General features: G+C 45.4%; 1 pseudogene; it reads right to left on the bottom strand.

Annotated features, from left to right (window-relative positions):
• LOC145126517 (putative disease resistance RPP13-like protein 1) overlaps positions 1–12,861 on the bottom strand; it is a 63,487-nt pseudogene extending 50,626 nt beyond the window's left edge.
• Between the last annotated feature and the right edge of the window lie 263 nt (positions 12,862–13,124).

Below are 13,124 nucleotides of genomic sequence, written 5' to 3'. Positions count from 1 at the left end.
TGTAGGCCAACATACCCAGGGCGGACCAGTTTTCCCGAAGGCCCAGCGAGCGGTCCGGATAGGCTGTAGGCCCCAAGAGGGCGGACCAGACGTGCCGAGGCTCGGAGAGTGGACCAGACCGACTGAAGGTCCGGTGCGGGCGGACCAGTCATACTGTAGACTCAGAGAGTGGACCAGGTGGATTGAAGGCCCGGTGCGGGCGGACCAATCGCACTGTAGACTCAATGTATATGGCTAGACTAGGAGGGTGGACCAGGTGGACTGTTGGCCGGTGCGGCGGACCAGTCACACAGTAGACCCGAAGTGCATGGCTGTTCTGTGTTCTGTTATGATATGGCATGTTATGCGTGTATGGTATATATGGTTGGTATTTTGGGGATATCTCACTAAGCTTTCGTGCTTACAGTTGTGGTTTAATGTTTTTCAGGTTCTTAGGAGACCGTGGCAAGGCAAAGGCGTGATCGTACCGCTCCTCATGTTTATGTTTTATGATGTGGTTCTGGGAAGACTCTGAAATAATTGTATTGAAAACCTTTTTGTAATAATTTTATGAAATCGGGTTGTTTTTGAAAAATTTAAATTGGTTGAAATTTTATGGACGTTACAAGTTGGTATCAGAGCCTTGGTTTGAGTGAATTGGAGGAACATTCGTGTGAATTCAGTCTCAAATCAGGGAGAGTTTTCAAAAGAGAATTTAAAATGATTTTCAAAATGAGTAAAGGAGGACGCGGGGGTATGATCAGCCGGAGCCAGTAAGTAACCCCAAAATACCATACATGATATTTGTTTTGAGCTTTGATAGAACAGCATGCTAGTACTAGGCTAGGGATCTTCAGGATTTCATGTTAATGTTGCCTGATTTATGATGCCTGTTAGCCTAGGGTTTCCTTTGTGGGAGATTTCCAGTGTTCCTCTAGGAGTGGGAGTTGAGTGCTTGTTATGTATGTTCTTCACTAGTGTGTTGTGGTATAATTGATATAAATATGGGTAGGTGTGGAAGGTAGTATGGGCCCGTACTACTGAAAGCACAGGACCCATACGCGTATCAAAGAAACCATGACCTCTAGGGATGGGTTGGGAGTTGGTTCCCGGGTTTATGGGAAGTATCTGATATCTTGCGATGTTTTCAGTATGGAGGTTTCGAGGCATGCTGGGAGCGGATCCGGGTCAGGATCGGGAGCAGGAGAGGGAGGTCAGGGCGGATCAGTACCGCCCGAGGTTATTGGTCAGATGAGCACATGCGAGTTGGATGCTAGGATTCGTGAGATCCTACATGATGAGGTTGTTGCGTTGTTTCGGGCTGAGTTACCGGAACTGTTTGGGTCGATCAAGACCGCTATGGTTGAGTATTTTGATGAGCGCCATGCGACTCTCACAGAGACGGCTGCCGCGGCTGTAGCAGCGGTAGGGGGAGGAGCTGGTCGGGGTTTTCAGTATCGGGACTTCGATAATACGAAGCCTCCTACCTTCGATGGGGTTCAGGACCCGATTGTTGCTATGAGATGGTTATCGGACGTGGAGGGGTGTTTCTTCACGTGTTCATGCCCTGCTGATCAGAGGGTGAGGTGTGATATGAACCTGTTGAGGCTCGGGGCGAAGGATTGGTGGAGATTGACCACGGGGTCGTATTCGGATGCGCAGAGAGCTGCGGTTTCATGGGATTAGTTCCGGGAGATGTTCAGCACTCGTTATGTTCCGCGGGTTGAGATGGAGAGATTGGCTCAGGAGTTCCTGGAGCTGAAGCAGGATTCGGAGTCGGTGACGGAGATCACCAGGATGTTCACTGAGAGGGCAATGTTTTGCCCTGAGTTCGCTTCAGAGCAGGCTCAGATGTCCCGATATCTGAGTATGCTCAAGAGGGATATCAGGCAGTTTGTGTCTACGCAGAGGTGCGAGACCTTGTTAGAGTTGCAGGAGGCCGCCAGGCGGCGTGAGTTGGAGATTGAGTTGCAGCTGCGAGAGCAGAGGCAGGCTCCGGTGCAGTCGCAGCCGGCGCCGAAACGGTCCAAGACCGTTGATTCTAGATTGGGAGATCAGAGCAGCCACACTTGTGGGAAGTGTGGGAAGGTTCACACCGGAGTTTGCAGGTCCGGTGGTGCATGCCGCAAGTGCGGAAAGGAGGGGCACTATGCGAGGGATTGTCGGCAGATAGCCCCGGGTCGGGATTTGAGGATTTGTTATCATTGTCATCAGGTTGGACACTTGAGGGCCAACTGTCCACAGGTTGCTGCAGGACCGGTGTAGGCTCCAGCACCGACCACTTTGAGGATTACGGGTGGAGGTCAGGGTGGAGCGGAGCCCCCAAGGGCTCAGGGTCGTGCTTTTCAGCTTACAACAGAGGAGGTCAGGACATTGCCGGATGTAGCTGCGGGTATGTTTCTTTCTTGATGTCTGGTAGTTTTGTGATTATTTTGGAGTATTGTATATCTGCTAGTCTCGTTGTGTGGTCTCTGGTATTGTATTCGTTGTTCCTTGAGGGTTATGGTATGGTTAAGGGTTTGGTGTTGGGAATTTTGTTGGTTATCTTTCATGAGGGTTATCAGTGGGAATTTGGCTTTTGGTCCGAATGTCGGGTATCATCTGCAGTCTGGGGAGTGGTTGCTGAAGGTCGGGTTTCTTTCGAGCCGAGATGATCTGTGTTGATAGGTGATTTTGTGAAGGTTACTCGTTCTAGTGGGAACCAGATCGCGTGTAAGGGATTGTGTTGGGTAGGGTTGATAAGGGAGGTCGGTGATGGCGACCGGTGGTTGATAGTCAGTGCTCTAAGTGGGGGAGAATTGGAAAATTCTCCGGAAGATCGATGTGCATGAGAGGTAGTTTAGCTGCTTGGGATTCAACAGTGGTTCTGTCAGCCAAGAGTGTAGGCTGGTATGAGTAAGTGGCAGGCATGCAGGGCGGGATACAAACCAAGGGTGATTGATCGTGGAAGGCCTGGGATCGGGCCGGGATTGAGTATGTAGGGTGGAGATAGAGTTCGGAACCCCTAGAGGGCTAGAACAGTATGCATGGGAGAGTTTTCCTGGAGGGATAATTCGGGATGTTGGATGCTGGTTGAGCGGTCCGGATAGACTGAAGGCCGGTGGGCGTACCAGTCAGGCCGAAGGCTCGGAGAACGGTCCAGACAGGCTGAAGGCCCTGGAGGGCGGTCCAGACCTGCTGAAGGTTCCGAGAGTGGTCCAGATGGGCTGAAGGCCTGGAAAGGCGGTCCAGTCATGCTGAAGACTCTGCATGTGTTGATAAATCGGTGCGAGGATATGGATTGAGTATGTCGCGACGTGTTAGCGTCAGAAGGTCTGGCCCCGGGTATTGATCGTGGTGAGTGGAAGGTAGAGCATGGACTTGAGAGTCCTTGCGAGTGGATTCAGAGCATGTGTGATTCATGGGATAGCGGTTATGCTATAAGAGAATGGTGTAGTAATGGGTGAGCACCGTGGCACTTGTCATAGTGACAAGGCAGCCAAGTGGATTTCCTTGATAAGGGAAGGGAAAGGAATGTAGCTCCGAGAGGGAGTATAAGTTCACGGAAGTGAAAGCAGTAGTGCAGAGTTATGATTGGGGTGTTCTAATCATGGTTGATGAGCAGTGTGTCTGTGGCTGTGGTATGGAATCACATCCGGGTGGGATGGTCGCTGAGGTCACAGAAGAAATTCCCGTGGGTGTAGAGCCAAAAGGCTCGGAAGGAATGCAGGGATGGAATCTTGGATTTCCAGTTTGATTTTGATCAAGGATTTATGTATGCGGTAGAAATTCATCCTGGGGGGGATGTTTGGAGGTGTCGTCAGTGTATCGGGTTTTCCCAACCCGAAAATGCTAGAGCCAGTTCAGCATGGGTATGAGACTGCGGTGGAGAACTCATGGGAGTTGCTCTGAGGCTGAAAGATGCGTCATCCAGTCAGCATGGAGGGGATAAAGTTGGACTCAGGCCGGGAATTTCGGTGGTTCATGGTTATTTCTAGCTTGTATGAGTCGAGTGATTGTGGTGATTTGGAGTGAGTGAGGTATCATGGAGTGGTACCCGGTTGATAATTGTGGTTATCAGAGGGCGAGGCTGGTGGCCGGCTTGAGGCCGTGATCAAAACACCGCGGGAAGAAAAATTAGGGTATGGGTTTCGGTGGTTGTGTTTTGAGGAACCTGGTCTGATTGATGACAGGTGGTGCATTGCGAGAGTAGTCCTGGAGATGTGTTGCCGCAGGCTTCGAGGACGAAGCCTAATTTAAGTGGGGGAGAATTGAAACATCCCGGAATATCATAAGTAGAGTTGAAGGGATAAAAGTGTTAGTGTGAGAGGGCAACTCGGCGAGTCCACGAGTGGACTCGGCGAGTAGGGTCGCGACTCTGGTCGCGTGTTAAGTGACCAACTCGGCGAGTAGCATGGGCGGATTCGGCGAGTTGGTGTTGAGTGGAGAAAACCCTAATTTCGAGGGTTGAGCCCTATATAAAGAACATCATATCTTCTCCCCAACCTCTTTACCATTCCTTGAGTTCCAGAAACCCTAAATTCATGAGGAGACCCCATTATTGAGTGAATTAGAGTTTAGAGAAGGATCTTTGGTGCTTTAAGCTTGAAGATTTGGAGGCTCGTATCAGAAAGCTTAGGAGATCAGGAATCTACAGTTGGTTGGGCTCATTCCAGGGGTAAGGAACCATTTCCTTAAGCTTTTTCTTCATGGGGTTCATGTGTGGTGGTTGATATGACATCTAAATTGAGATAGAAGCTTGGATATGAGGATGCTACTTCAGATCTAAGCTTGTGATGGTCCTACATGTCATAAAGTTCCGATTCTTGAGTGTTTGGTGAAGCTCTTTTGTCCCAAACCCTAGCCCTAGAGTGTAAAATGCCTAGATCTCTTTGGATCCACGTAAAGTTTGCCACTTTACGTGATGGATGGCTTGTAAAAGAGTAGATCTATGGTTTAGAGCTTCTGCATGGCTTGGAAAGCCTCTGTATGGTTTCAGATCTAGGGGTACTCGGCGAGTCACAAGGGTGTACTCGGCGAGTTGCTTGAAGATAGGCTCGAACTCGACGAGTTGGAAGAACAACTCGGCGAGTTGGATGAATATGGTCAGGAACTCGACGAGTTGGAAGAACAACTCGGCGAGTTGGTTACAGATAGCCTTGGACTCGGCGAGTCGGTTCTTGGACTCGACGAGTCTGGTCGTGAGGTCCTAACCTTTCTTCTGGTTGAGCTGTGATTCGGTGAGTCAAGGGATGACTCGGTGAGTCGAGTGTGAAAGGACTCAGAGTTGTTGGACTCGGCGAGTCTCGGGGTGACTCGGCGAGTTGATTCGCGGATTGGGGAAGTTCTGTGCATGGGGACTTGGCGAGTCCTCGGGTTGACTCGACGAGTAGAGTCAGTCAGGGGTTGACTTTGACTTTGACTTTGACCAAGGGTTGACCAGTTGACTTCCAGGGGCATTTTGGTAATTGTTGGATATTGTTTTGAGTTCAGTGTTTTGGTGGTTGGCCAGTGGTGGAGATCCTATCAGTGGTCGGGGCAGCTTGGGTTTATCTGTTCAGTCGGTAGTTGCGAGGTGAGTTATCCTCACTATATCGACAAAGTCTACGGCACCAAGGCCGACCCTTTATCGGATTGTGATCCGGGTGTCGTTGTTATGTTATTGCTTTACTATGTTGCATCCTAGTAGTTAGGATGGTATATGCTAGTGACCGGTTAGGTCGGTATCCTGGTTAGGATGATGTTATGCTATGTGATCTGTTAGATCGGTTTGATTGGATGCGATATGTTATATGATTGAATGTTTATGTGCACATGGTTGTTGGACTGGGGTTGGGTTGAGGCGGGACCTGCTTTGTGCTGTAGGCCAACATACCCAGGGAAGACTCGTTATCCTGAAGGCCCAGCGAGCGGTCCGGATAGGCAGTAGGCCCCAAGAGGGCGGACCAGACGTGCCGAGGCTCGGAGAGTAGACCAGACCGACTGAAGGCCCGGTGCGGGCGGACCAGTCATATTGTAGACTCAGAGAGTGGACCAGGTGGATTCAAGGCCCGGTGCGGGCGGACCAATCACACTGTAGAATCAATGTATATGGCTAGACTCGGAGGGTGGACCAGGTGGACTGTTGGCCGGTGCGGCGGACCAGTCACACAGTAGACCCGAAGTGCATGGCTGTTCTGTGTTCTGTTATGATATGGCATGTTATGCGTGTATGGTATATGTGGTTGGTATTTTGGGGATATCTCACTAAGCTTTCGGGCTTACAGTTGTGATTTAATGTTTTTCAGGTTCTTCAGGAGACCGTGGCAAGGCAAAGGCGTGATCGTACCGCTCCTCATGTTTATGTTTTATGATGTGGTTCTGGGAAGACTCTGAAATAATTGTATTGAAAACCTTTTTGTAATAATTTTATGAAATCGAGTTGTTTTTGAAAAATTTAAATTGGTTGAAATTTTATGGACGTTACATGGAGAGGTACCTAACCTGTCGCAGGGTTAAGGCCGAGCACCAGAGATCGCATGGCAAGTTGCAGCCGTTAGAGATTCCCGAGTGGAAGTGGGAACAGATTGCTATGGACTTTATCACCAAATTGCCGAGGACTGCAAGGGGACGTTGATGCAGTTTGGGTGATTGTAGACCGATTGACGAAGAGCGCTCATTTCCTTGCTATCAGTGAGAGCTCTTCCGCAGAGAAGTTGGCAGAGTTGTACGTGAGGGAGGTGGTATCGCGGCATGGAGTGCCGATCTCGATTGTCTCAGATCGAGACGTGCGTTTCACTTCCAGATTCTGGAAGAAATTTCATGAGGAATTGGGTACTAGGCTGCATTTTAGTACCGCATACCACCCACAGACTGACGGGCAGAGCGAGCGAACGATTCAGACGCACGAGGATATGCTATGCGCATGTGTATTGGATTTCGGCGGGAGTTGGGACACGTATTTGCCCTTGGCAGAGTTTTCCTACAACAACAACCATCATTCGAGCATTGGTATGCCACCCTTTGAGCTGTTGTATGGGAGGAGGTGTCGGACCCCCATTTGCTGGGGAGAGGTAGGGCAGCATGTGATGGGTAGTACAGAGATCGTACTTCAGATGACTGAGCAAATACAACAGGTCAGGCAGAGGTTGTTGACCGCTTAGAGTCGTCAGAAGAGTTATGCGGACAGGCGCCGGTCCGAGCTCGAGTTTCAGGTCGGCGACTTCGTACTCCTGAAGGTCTCTCCTTGGAAAGGAGTGATCCGATTCCGGAAGAGGGGCAAGTTGGGGCCCCGATATATTGTTCCTTTCAGGGTGATTGCGAGGGTAGGCAGGGTAGCCTACCGTTTGGAGCTACCTGCAGAGCTAGGTCAGATTCACGACACCTTCCACGTATCGCAGCTGAGAAAGTGTATAGTCGACGAGTCGGCAGTGGTGCCATTAGAGGATATTCAGGTGGATGTGGGCCTGAACTACGTTGAGAGACCAGTGGCGATTCGGGATCGAAAGATCAAGGTTCTGAGGAACAAGGAAGTGCCTCTGGTGCAGGTCCAGTGGCAGCACCTGAAAGGGTCAGAGCTTACTTGGGAGCCGGAGCATGAGATGCGTGAGCAGCATCCGGAGTTGTTTTCAGAGTGAGACTTCGAGGGCGAAGTCTGATTCTAGTGGGGGAGAATTGTAACATCCGGATTCACAGGTATATTATTTTATTCATTTATTTTGGAGTTGTGGAGGAACTCGGCGAGTTGGTGCCAAGACTCGCCGAGTAGGGTCGCGGATGTTCATCCGGGTTCACGTCCGGACTCGGCGAGTCCACGCTGTTTAATGAAGCCCTAATTTCCAGGGTTTGGGACCTATTTAAAGGCCCTTATGGCCGTCAATAGCGGCTACCACACCCCAGAGAGAGACCTAGATCGTTTGTGAGGTAAAGAGTGGCCATCGTTGATCTTTTGTTGGTGTAAATTGAAGGAGAAGGTGATCAAGGCAAGAGAAAGCTGAAGGAAGTGCAAATCTAGTGATTTCAGAGTTTAAGGGCTTCATATTGAGGTATTCCTTCGGACTTTCTCTAGTTTTGGGTGGTTATTCATAGAGTTAGGATTTTCAAACCCTTTGGAAGATGATTATGTAGAGTATTTGGTCCCTTCTCGAGTTTGTGCCTTGGATCTAGACTCAAAGAGGTCCAGAGACCTTAACCCTTGAAGCTTTATGAGTCATTTTGGGGTTAATGGACTTAGGTTGCCATTTTTGGGGCTAAATCACCATTTCATGCCATTTTGTTGATATATAAGCATCAAGATTCGAACTTTACGTGACATTCATGCTTGGGAAGGCCAGATCTATGGTTTAGGGGCACAGATCTGACCTCAGGAGGTCAATAGAGTTTGTGCATGGCATGAACTCGCCGATTTGTTCTTGAGACTCGGCGAGTAGGGTTAGGGTTTCACGTAAATCACTCAGTGAGTAGACTTGCCGAGTTGGGGGATAACGCAGTGAGTCAGAAGGGAATTAGAGGACTGGAGTTCGAGGCGGTACTCGCCGAGTTGTTCTTGAGACTCGGCGAGTTGAGTCGGGGTGGCCCCGCGATTCATGCCAGGTGTGACTCGTCGAGCATAGGGAGGGACTCGACGTACCAAGCGGGGCAAAGAGTTAGTGGACATGTGTGTACTCGCCGAGTCGCCAAAGTGCACTCGACGAGTTGGGTCAAAGTTTGACCGTTGACTTTTGTTGACTTTTAGGGTTTGGTCAACAATGGAGTCTTTGAGTCAAGAGAGGGGTAAAATAGTCTTTTACCCTTCTGAGGGTGCCAATAGAGGGTTGAGTCTAGTCTCGAGAGTTATATTTATGAGAGTATTTACTTTATGTGAATAGGCGGAGGCTAGGCAATATTTCTACCGAGTCAAAGATTTACCGAGACGTCTGAGGTGAGTCTTCTCACTATACTTTACCTAGTGTGATAACACAGTTACGTGACAGAGTATTTTAGAGTGATATGCCAGTGTATTTTCATGTTATTTATGTGTTGTGATTTATTGTGATATGTGATATGCATGATTCAGAGTTACAGAGTAAAAACCTTTGGGTCCATAGAGTTAGGGCCAGAGGGCCCACAGAGAGTTGGGGCTGGAGGGCCCCACTGAGACACATTGACCAGAGGATCGACAGAGTTATAGCCTCGAGTGGCTATTATGTGTTGGAGTGGTATTTTGGGGAACTCACTAAGCATTTATGCTTACAGTGTTATGTGTTATGTGTTTCAGGTACCAGTGATGATCGCGGGAAGGCGCCGGCATGATTTGTACACACGCACATTGGAGTTTATATATTTTGATCTTGGGGTTTTGTACTGATACAATGTTGATACAATGTTTTTATTTATGAATGCAAATGATATTTCATGGTTTTTTTTTAGTGAAAAATTGTTCAAATTTTTACGGTGTTACATCGATGCACCGCAAAAAACACAATTATGTTTATTCTCAAACTCCTTTCTATACAACATACAATTATTTGGACATGCATGTATTCTTTCAACTTTCAATCCCATCGGACACATTAGCTTTTTTGCTTGATATGTAGAAATGGGTAATTCATTATCTTCCGGAAGAATGTCATGCAAAACCTCTAATAGACTTGTGAAACTTTTATCACTCCATCCGTTTGTCGACTTTAAGTTAATCAACCTCAATACCACATCGAGTTTCATAAATTTGGAACCACTATATAACGGTGTTTCTACTTCTTCAAACAGGCGTTGTAATTTTTCTTGTTCAGCATCACCCATATTAGTCTCCATGTCATCAAACATTTCATTAAAATTGTCATTTGAGTCATTTGAATGGTGTTCATCATCAAAATATGAATCGTTGTTGTATGTACTATTATTAATATCTAAATTGCTCGACGATGTGCCACGATCAAGAAGTGTTTCTCCATGTCTTGACAAACAAGTGTAATTAGGCACAAAACCATTTTGCAACAAATGATACTCTATTTCTCCGGTACAATTAAACGTTTTAATGTTTTTACAAAGCTTACAAGGACAAGAAATCGATTCATTTCCTTTATTAACGCGATTTGCTTCGGCAACCCTAATAAAAGTTCGAACACCCTCTATATAAAGTTCCGAAAAACGTGAAGCTTTGTACATCCAATAATCACGACTCATCTGAAAATTAAAATAAACAAACAAAGAATGTAATATATCGATTTTCAACAAACAAGTTATGTAAATTTTAACATGTTTAATAATCTATAAAAATCAAATTAAAAAATAACAATTAAACAATCATTTTAATAAAAAGGGAGAATAAAATCAAAAGAACAATAAAATTAAATTTACCTTTAATGAAGATAACTAGACAATTTAATGAAGCTAATTTGAGTTTTTGTGCAGCTGCAGAGGGAATCTATGAAGAAGAAGAACGTTCGCATTTAAAACAGAAAGCCTCGGAATGATATACTGAATTACTAATAAAGCTCTAGCTTTTAATTATTGCGTTTTTCAGAAAATCGCATCAAAAAGTCGAAGTTTAATAATGCAGTTTATAAACAAAAACACACTAAAAGCTCATAATTTAATGGTGCGTTTACAACAAGGAGCATCAAAAAATCGATTTAATGGTGCTTTTACAACAAGTAGCATCAAAAAATCGATTTTAATGCTATTTTTCATGAACCGCATTAATAAACCTATTGTAGGATTCCTGTAAGTACTCTTTTAATGCGGTTTTCATTTAATGGGACGGTTTTTATATACAACCGCCTCAAAAAAGAAAAAGGATTCACACTAAAAAACCTCTTCTGTACTAGTGACCTTGGTTAGAGTTTGTAGGCTGGTCAACCCACCGATCCCCAAGGCCATCTTGTTCAATTTTGGAGTATTACTTCTATCAAGATGTCGTAGGTTTATTAACTTTGCAAAACTTTCTGGAAAGCTAGATAACAGGAAACAATTTTGAAGCAACAAGCTCTATAGATTATAGAGGTCACTCACTTGTTCTGTAAACATGTGATTTCAGTACAAGAAAAATTAAGGTACCGTATATGCTTGAGACTACCAATGGATTATGGTATCTTCATTATTATCTGACTACCTCGGTACATGTGATTCAAGCCCACGACACTTAGCACCCTCAGGAATTGTAGTTCTAGAAGAACCTTGTCCAAAAAGCCACAGTTACCCAAAACAACTAAAACAACTGACATGACTAAGAAAGTTCGCAAGTGTTTAGCTCTTTGTAATTCATTAAGCTTTCTATATGATCCAGATCTTAAACCTACAAGTGAAAAGTGATGAAACTTATCAAAAGTTTCATTCATGTCAGATGCATCCATCTCATTGTCCAATCTAAAGGGAAACTCTCCTACAACACTTGTGGCTAGCTTGTCAAAATACTCATGACCCAAATTCTCCATTGACTTGTTTCCTTTTGATTGGGACAAAAATCCTTCTGCCACCCACAATAGGACTAATTTATTTTTCTCAAACACATAGTCCTTGGGAATTAAGGAGCAATATGCAAACAACTGCTTCAGATGTGGAGGGAGACGATAGTAGCTTAGTTTTAGAGCCGGAAGAATCTTATTTCCATCATCTATATCCCATATCTCACTCTTCAACAACTCCTCCCATTCATCGCCATCTCTATTTCCCTTCACAACCCTCCCAAGCGTTTTCAAAGCCAAAGGCAATCTTCCACATTTGTGAACCATACCTTCACCATGCGATTTAAGTGTTGGATGTTTGTCAAAGTTTTTTTCTCCTAACGCGTGTTGAGCAAATAATGACAGTGCATCTTCATTTGACAAAACGCCTAGAGGGTAAGTTTGTTGCGAGTCCATCACTGATGCAACTCTGGTACTCCTGGTTGTAACAATAATTCTACTTCCAGGTGCCCCTACAAAAAGAGGGCTTTGTATGACTTCCCACTTACTGTCCTCTTCGTTCCAGACATCATCTAGAACGAGTAGGAACCTCTTCTTTGAAAGTTCTTCTCTGAGGGCAACATGAAGAAGATCTAGATTAGCAAAATCTTTGTTTTGACCTGTTACTGCTTGAAAGATAGCCTTGCTAATGTTAATCACATCGCACTCTTCAGAAATACAAACCCATGCCATGACTTCAAAGTGATCTTTCACTTTCTGCTCGTTGTATAAAACTTTGGCAAGAGTGGTTTTGCCTATTCCACCCATACCAACTATCGATACTATGCTTACATTTTCATCACATTCTTCATTCCTCAACAACTTCCCCAGCAATGCCACTTTATCCCTATCCCGACCCAGGATTTTGGACTCATCAACCAGTGAAGTTTGCTCCAACCGTCTCTGTGTTATATTTGACCTTTCAACATTCACATTCAAACCCAAATCAGTTCTCTTGTCAACAAGATCATGCAATTTGGTGGTGATCTCTTCTAGCTTCGAACTCATCTGCTGACCATACATAATGTTGCGAGGAGTGAAATTAGTACAACATTTCGGGACGAGCTTCAATACCTTACTACTACTGGTGCTGGCTTAAGCTTCTTGATTCAACTTGCGTCGCAGAGCTTCGGTGGCCAAATCGTCGAGTACATCGTCAATGTCGTAATCCAAATACTGAAGATCGTTCACCCACAATTGAACAGCTCTCTCTTTAATCTGCTTCTGGGTTGCATCAGCAAGCACGGCTTGGATCATGGGCAGGTTTTTCTTCCATTTCTTCAGCTGAGAATCGATTCCTTCGGATCGAGCAAGCTTCATCAAGTCACCGGAGATCAGTTTCTCACACAGCACGGTGATGACGGCGCTAACAACGATTTCAGCCATTGGGATTTGGAGAAAGGAAAGATTCGATTTTTTGTTAAGGGCTTTGATTTCAAGAGATTAGAATTTGCAGACAAGAGAAAAAGGTACGTAGACTGAGTATATTAGTGCTGGAACTCACTCGGAGCATCCACTATAGTATAGTAGGGTCCATAGTTTTCCTTGATCGGGTCCGTCCTTTCTTCTAAGACAGTCGGACATGTTTGCTGTCCTTTCTTTTTCAAAGAAATCGGTCCACCAATTTACATAAATATCTTTTATAGTTTCGTATATTCCCTTTTTGGTATATGAAATAAACACTTTATACCTTTTCTTGTAAATCATTATAAATACAATAAAATTTGAATATTTTTAATTTTTAATATATTATATTAACAAACA

The sequence above is a fragment of the Lactuca virosa genome, chromosome 1 (genome assembly GCF_052849685.1).
Source record: "Lactuca virosa cultivar CGN04683 chromosome 1, Lactuca_virosa_CGN04683_v6, whole genome shotgun sequence".
Taxonomy (NCBI): Eukaryota; Viridiplantae; Streptophyta; class Magnoliopsida; order Asterales; family Asteraceae; genus Lactuca; species Lactuca virosa.
The sequence above is the reverse complement of the archived record's forward strand: the minus strand, read 5'-3'. Positions and strand labels throughout refer to the sequence as shown.